Here is a 7,798-nt window from a genome sequence, read left to right as displayed (position 1 = left end):
TTTTTTATGAAGAAAAAACGATTTTTAAAACTGCTCTTAAACCTCTTACATGTTGTCAAAATTTTAACTTGGGTCATGATACTCGTGTCCATAGCTTTCCAACAGTATATCGCAATCCCCATTTGGGAAATGTTGGCGGAAGTTCAACCTAGCACCGGGGAAAGTTCAGGTCGAACAACTCAGGCAGTAATATTGCAAAAGAAGCAAGTTCATCACGACCCGAGAGCAAAATCCGCCAACGAACGAGATTCCTATTTAAAACGGACATTTAGTTGCTAAAAACCGTTTCTAGATTACACTTACATCATATAGAACACGACTGACCAGAATAATTCGCGCGGGGAGAAACGGTTGCGAAGATAGCCCGAAGGTCGGGTTCCTACAGAGTGAAGTTCACGATGTGTAACTCAGGAAGTTCATGTTGTGATCAGAATAATATTCTCATCCCGTGATCAGAATAGTGTTTATGTATGTATATACCCATCAGATAGCTAGCTAGGGATCACCGATCGATTAGCGAACGCGAAGTGTTAGGCGCCGTGACTCACGCCAGTTGCCACGATTGCTCATTTTCCATCATAGGTTCATCGCTCATCCGCCTCCTCGCTCGTCCCCTTGCCGCATAGCCCTTGCCTCGACTGACACTGGAGCTGCACGCGCCGCGTGGCAGTCCGGCAGCCCGGCGCCACGGCCATCCGGCATCCGGCAAGGCGGCACCGCAGCAATACCCGTACAAGTATACATCTGACAAGTCCGTTGTCCGTTACTTTCCTACTTGGCCAACTACAAGTCTGAAGTCTGCAACACGGCCATCCCCAATCCCTGAAAGTCTGCAAGTCAAGACGTTTGAATTCGAATCATCCGATGTATAAATTCCTAATTCTTTGTATCCTATTTTGAAATTTTCTTCATGATTTTATGACATTAGCCTGCCATGTTACCTAAGAAGAAGCAATTGTCGGGTGCTAAAAAAGGAGGAAAAAGAAAGAAAGTGATCCAAAAAATCTATCACTAAAGGTTTTTTTGAATAAGTTCTTTACATTTTAAAGCAACGTTGATGTCAATGAAGAACAAGGGCAAGAAACTACTCTCAGGGATGAAGATTTAGATGTTGAGGTAAATGAAGATGGTGCTAGTACACGGGAGCGAATAAATTTTGAAGTTGATCCTTACAGTACAAGGGAGGAGGAAAGTTTGTAGCCTTCCGCTAATGATGAACAAGAATATTCTCTTCCATTTATTTTTGATCCAAGAACATGGGACATTCTTGACAATAGCAAAAGGGATATTTTAATTGAGATGGGACCTATTAGAGTACTAGATATGGAGTTGGAGAAGGACACCATTGGTAGACACTTTCCACATGTTTTTACTCCAGAAAGTGAAGTAATGGTGAATTTTTTTTACAGAAAGTGGTTGTTTACCATAAAGGTGCAAACAAAGTATATTGTTTTTGTTGCAAGTTGTTCAAATCAAAACAGAGCAAGTCTATGCTAGCATCTGATGTGAATGACTGGAAGCGTTTGAGTGTGCATCTCAAATATCATGAGAACAGTGTTGAGCATTTAACAAACATGAATACATGGAACGAAGTTAGGTTGATACTAAGCAAAAATATGAAAATTGATGATGATATGCAAAGGGAGATCACAAAGGAGAAGGAGCGTTGGAGACAAGTTTTGGTAAGAATAGTTTCTACTGTCAAGTTTCCTGCAAAACATACATTGGCTTTTCATGGATCAAATGAGAAGTTGTATCAAGATAATAATGATAATTTTTTGGGCACAATTGAAATGATTGTTGAATTTGATCCTGTTATGCAATAACACATCCGGCACGTTCAAAATAGTGAAATTCATCATCACTATCTTGGCCACAAAATCCAGAATGAGTTGATCTCAGTTCTTATTGATGCTGTGAGAAAGGTTATTTTAGAGATCATAAAAAATGTTGAGTTCTTTTGATTGCTGATGTGAGAGGTCAAGGTTATGACAATGGTTCCAACATGAAAGGACAATACCAAGGTGTTCAGAGTCCCTTCCTCACTGAAAACCCCAAAGCATTGTATATGCCATGTGCATGACATAGTTTGAATCTCAGTCTTTGTGATATGGAAAATCTTTGCAAATAAGCTATTACATTCTTTGGTATTATACAACGGATATACGTGTTGTTTTCATGTTATAATAAAAGGTGGAAGATTTTACTTGACAATATTCCAAAAGGAACCAAACTAACTCTCAAGCCTTTGTCCAGTACTCGTTGGGAGAGTCGAATAAAGAGTGTGCAACCTATCAGGTACCAAACTATCCATGTAATTTCAGCTTTGAAGGTATTGGAGGAGACTTCTACTGATGACCCAACAACTACAAGTGATGCTCAATCTGTGGTTAGTGCACTTGAGAGTTTTGAAACATTAGTTGGCATGGTTATTTGGCATGATGTTTTGTTCTCTGTAAATATGGTGAGCCAAATGTTACAGGAAAATATGGTGTGCATTGATGCTACTATAGGGTCATATCATATTTTAAGAAGTACAAAGATGAAGGCTTTCAAGCTAGTATTGAAATAGCAAAAGCCATTGCGTCTGATATCAACATAGAGCCAAAATTTCCTTCAAAACGTCAACGGAATAGAAAGAGGCATTATGATGAAATGAATGATCAAGACGAAGAAATACAGTTTCAATTATGGAATCCTTCAGAGTTACTTACTTTCTAGTCATCGTTTGCAATTCTTTCATTGACTAGTCGCTTTCATCAGTTGAAGAAATTTGAAAAGGTGTTTGGTTTCTTATTCAACTCAAAAAATTTGAAGTCCTTGGATGATAGCAATCTATAGGAATGTTGCACTACTTTTGCAAAACCTTTACTGATGATAAATCATATGATGTTGATCTTCATCATTTTATCTCTAAGTTAAAAGTGTTGCAGGTAACTTTGCCAGATGGTTTGATGTCAGCGCTTGAGATTCCTTAGTTTGTTATGGCTATATATTGCTATCCAAATGTCTCTGTTGCCTATCGGATCCTCTTAACAGTGCATGTGTCTGTAGCCTCAGCTGAAAGAAGTTTCTCTAAACTAAAACTACTAAAAAATTAGTTGCAAGATAGATTGAATGGTCTGGCTATGTGTCGCATTGAGAAGGGTATCTTGGACAATGTTGATCTTGATTGTGCCCTTAATGACTTTGCATCAAGAAATGCCCAAAGAAACTTTTTTTGAAGCATTGAAGTATTATTGTTATTGATGGAGTCAATCTAATTTGGTTCTTATTTGAGGTAATCATGTCATGTTAGTTTCGTTTTGCCCCTCTTTGGCCGGCCGTGTATGTATGCATTGCAAAGTATGTAACAACTAGATGCATTAGATAAGTTGAATATATGTTACCACGTACTGTCCGGAGCCCGAAGTATCATAGCTCGGATATGTATCCCTCGTAGCAGGGGCCGGTATCTCATCTGGGTGAGGGTGTTGAATGATATGTATCTGTGTTCAGTGCATGTACTACTGCAAATAGGCATTGAATTCACTGGGATACAAACCGACATTCTCGTCCCATAGCCGTGTCGTAGCAGTCTCCCACTCTGTAATGTACGGCTGAACCCTCCGCAGCCGCTGAGTCTGGGTCAGGCTGGACCAACTGTCGAAGATCAAATTGCCTCATAACCCTCTATTGTGCCATCTCCTCGATGAATACATCAAAGATGATCTTTGATTTTGTCATCTAGTAATCCTGATCTCGTGTGCATAGCTCAGAAATACCGTCGGGGTATCTAGCATCTATGGTTGCTTGCATGTACGGCTGCCAGATCACCCCAGTGTACACATCAAACTGCTCGTTTAATGCAGTGTAGGCTTGCCTTGTTTGATCACTAGCATAGCATCTCTGCGCACAACAAAATATAGTTTCAGCCATAATGTACATAAAGAACATAGTTTACATAAAGAAGATTGCTACCTCTTCAGCATGCGTTGGTTTTCCCTTGAAGAGGAAAGAGTGATGCAGCAAAGTAGCGTAAGTATTTCCCTCAGTTTTTGAAAACCAAGGTATCAATCCAGTAGGATACTACATGCAAATCACCTAGTACCTACACAAACAAATAAGAACCTTGCAACCAACGCGATAAAGGGGTTGTCAATCCCTTCACGGCCACTTGCAAAAGTGAGATCTGATAAAGATAATAAGATAAATATTTTTGGTATTTTTGTATAGATTGGAAAGTAAAGATTGCAAAATAAATAGTAAACTAGAATTGTAGATCGGAAACTTATATGATGTAAAGTAGACCCGGGGCCATAGGTTTCACTAGTGGCTTCTCTCAAGATAGCATATATTACGGTGGGTGAACAAATTACTTCTGAGAAATTGATAGAAAAGCGCATAGTTATGAGAATATCTAGGCATGATCATAAACATAGGCATCACGTCCGTGTCAAGTAGACCGAAACGATTCTGCATCTACTACTATTACTCCACACATCGACCGCTATCCAGCATGCATCTAGAGTATTAAGTTCATAAGAACAGGGTAATGCATTAGGCAAGATGACATGATGTAGAGGGATAAACTCAAGCAATATGGTATAAACCCCATCTTTTTATCCTCGATGGCAACAATACAATACATGTCGGTTCCCTTTCTTTCACTGGGATCGAGCACCGCAAGATTGAACCCAAAGGTAAGTACTTCTCCCATTGCAATAAAGATCAATATAGTAGGCCAAACCAAACTGATAATCCGAAGAGACTTGCAAAGATATCAAATCATGCATATAAGAACCAAATATTGTTCATAGATAAACTTGACCATAAACCCACAATTCATCGGATCTCGGCAAACACGTCGCAAAAAGTATTACATCGAATAGATCTCCAAGAACATCGAGGAGAACTTTGTATTGAGAACCAAAGAGAGAGAAGAAGCCATGTAGCTAATAACTATTGACCCAAAGGTCTGTGGTAAACTACTCACACATCATAAGAGAGGCTATGGTGTTCATGTAGAAGCCCTCCGTGATCGAACCCCCCTCCGGCAGATCGCCGCAAAAGGTCCCCAGATGGGATCTCACGGGTACAGAAGGTTGCGGCAGTGGAAAAGTGGTTTCGTGGCTCCCTTGGATGTTTTCAGGGTATAAGAGCATATATAGGCGAAAGAAGTAGGCCGGTGGAGCTACGAGGGGCCCACGAGGGTAGGGGCGCGCCTACCCCCCTGGACGCACCGCCCAACCTCATGGCTGCCTCATTGCTTCCTTGACCTCCACTCCAAGTCTCCTGGATTGTGTTTGTTCCAAAAAAGATCCTCGCGAAGGCTTCATTCCGTTTGATATTCCTTTTCCGCGAAACACTGAAATAGGCAAAAAACAGCAATTTGCAATGGGCCTTCGGTTAATAGGTTAGTCCCAAAAATAATATAAAAGTGCATATTAAAGCCCATTAAACATCCAAAACAGATAATATAATAGCATGGAACAATAAAAAAAAATATATACATTGGAGACGTATCAAGCATCCCCAAGCTTAATCCCTGCTCGTCCTCGAGTAGGTAAATGATAAAAACAGAATTTTTGATGTGGAATGGTACCTAACATAATTTTCAATGTAATTCTCTTTATTGCGGCATGAATGTTTAGATCCAAAAGATTCTAGACAGTAGTTTAATATTGACATAAAAATAATAATACTTCAAGCATGCTAACCAAGCAATTATGTCTTATCAAAATAACATAGCCAAAGAAAGCTTATCCCTACAAAATCATATAGTTTGGCCATGCTTCATTTTCGTCACACAAAATGCTCCCATCATGCACAACCCCGATGACAAGCCAAGCAATTGTTTCATACTTAGCCTTTTCAAACTCTTTCAACTTCCACGCAATATATGAGCGCGAGCCATGGACATAACACTATGGGTGGAATAGAATATAATGATGGAGGTTGTGTGAGAAGACAAAAAGGGAGAAAGTCTCACATTTACGTGGCTAATCAACGGGCTATGGAGATGCCCATCAATTGATGTCAATGCAAGGAGTAGGGATTGCCATGCAACGGATGCACTAGAGCTATAAATATATGAAAGCTCAAAAAAAGAAACTAAGTGGGTGTGCATCCAACTTGCTTGCTCACGAAGACCTAGGGCATTTTGAGGAAGCCCATCATTGGAATATACAAGCCAAGTTCTATAATGAAAAATTCCCACTAGTATATGAAAGTAACAAAATAGGAGACTCTCTATCATGAAGATCATGGTGCTACTTTGAAGCACAAGTGTGGAAAAAGGATAGTAACATTGCCCCCTCTCTCTTTTTCTCTCATTTTTGGGTCTTTTTTATCTTTTTATGGCCTCTTTTTTCGTCCAGAATCTCATCCCGACTTGTGGGGGAATCATAGTCTCCATAATCCTTTCCTCACATGGGACAATGCTCTAATAATGAAAATCATCACACTTTTATTTACTTACAACTCAAGAATTACAACTCGATACTTAGAACAAAATATGACTCTATGTGAATGCCTCCGACGGTGTACCAGGATATGCAATGAATCAAGAGTGACATGTATGAAAGAATTATGAAGGTGGCTTTGCCACAAATACGATGTCAACTACATGATCATGCAAAGCAATATGACAATGATGGACCATGTCATAATAAACGGAACGATGGAAAGTTGCATGGCAATATATCTCGGAATGGCTATGGAAATGCCATAATAGGTAGGTATGGTGGCTGTTTTGAGGAAGATATAAGGAGGCTTATGTGTGATAGAGCGTATCATATCACGGGGTTTGGATGCTCCGGCGAAGTTTGCACCAACTCTCGAGGTGAGAAAGGGCAATGCACGGTACAATGCACGGTACCGAAGAGGCTAGCAATGATGGAAGGGTGAGAGTGCGTATAATCCATGGACTCAACATTAGTCATAAAGAACTCACATACTTATTGCAAAAATCTACAAGTCATCAAAACCAAGCACTACGCGCATGCTCCTAGGGGGATAGATTGGTAGGAAAAGACCATCGCTCGTCCCCGACCGCCACTCATAAGGAAAGCAATCAAAGAACACTCCATGCTTCAAATTTGTCACACAAAGTTTACCATACGTGCATGCTACGGGACTTGCCAACTTCAACACAAGTATTTCTCAATTGCACAATTACTCAACTATCACAACTCTAATATTACCACCTTTATATCTCAAAACAACTATCAAGAATCAAACTTCTCATAGTATTTAATGCACTCTATATGAAAGTTTTTATTATACCCATCTTGGATGCCTATCATATTAGGACTAATTTTATAGCCAAAGAAAATTACCATGCTGTTCAAAAAGACTCTAAAAATAATATAAGTGAAGCATGAGAGATCAATAATTTATATAAAATAAAACCACCACCATGCTCTAAAAATATATAAGTGAAGCACTAGAGCAAAATTATCTAGCTCAAAAGATATAAGTGAAGCACATAGAGTATTCTATTAAATTCCGATTCATGTGTGTCTCTCCAAAAGGTGTGTACAGCAAGGATGATTGTGGTAAACTAAAAAGTAAAGACTCAAATTATACAAGACGCTCCAAGCAAAACACATATCATGTGGTGAATAAAAATATAGCCTCAAGTAAAGTTACCGATAGATGAAGACGAAAGAGGGGATGCCTTCCAGGGCATCCCCAAGCTTAGGCTTTTGATTGTCCTTGAATTTTACCTTGGGGTACCTTGGGCATACCCAATCTTAGGCTCTTGCCACTCCTTGTTCCAAAGTCCATCAAATCTTTACCAAAAAACTTGAAAACT

The sequence above is a fragment of the Triticum aestivum genome, chromosome 4A, assembly GCF_018294505.1.
Source record: "Triticum aestivum cultivar Chinese Spring chromosome 4A, IWGSC CS RefSeq v2.1, whole genome shotgun sequence".
In the NCBI taxonomy this organism is placed as follows: domain Eukaryota; kingdom Viridiplantae; phylum Streptophyta; class Magnoliopsida; order Poales; family Poaceae; genus Triticum; species Triticum aestivum.
The sequence above is the reverse complement of the archived record's forward strand: the minus strand, read 5'-3'. Positions refer to the sequence as shown.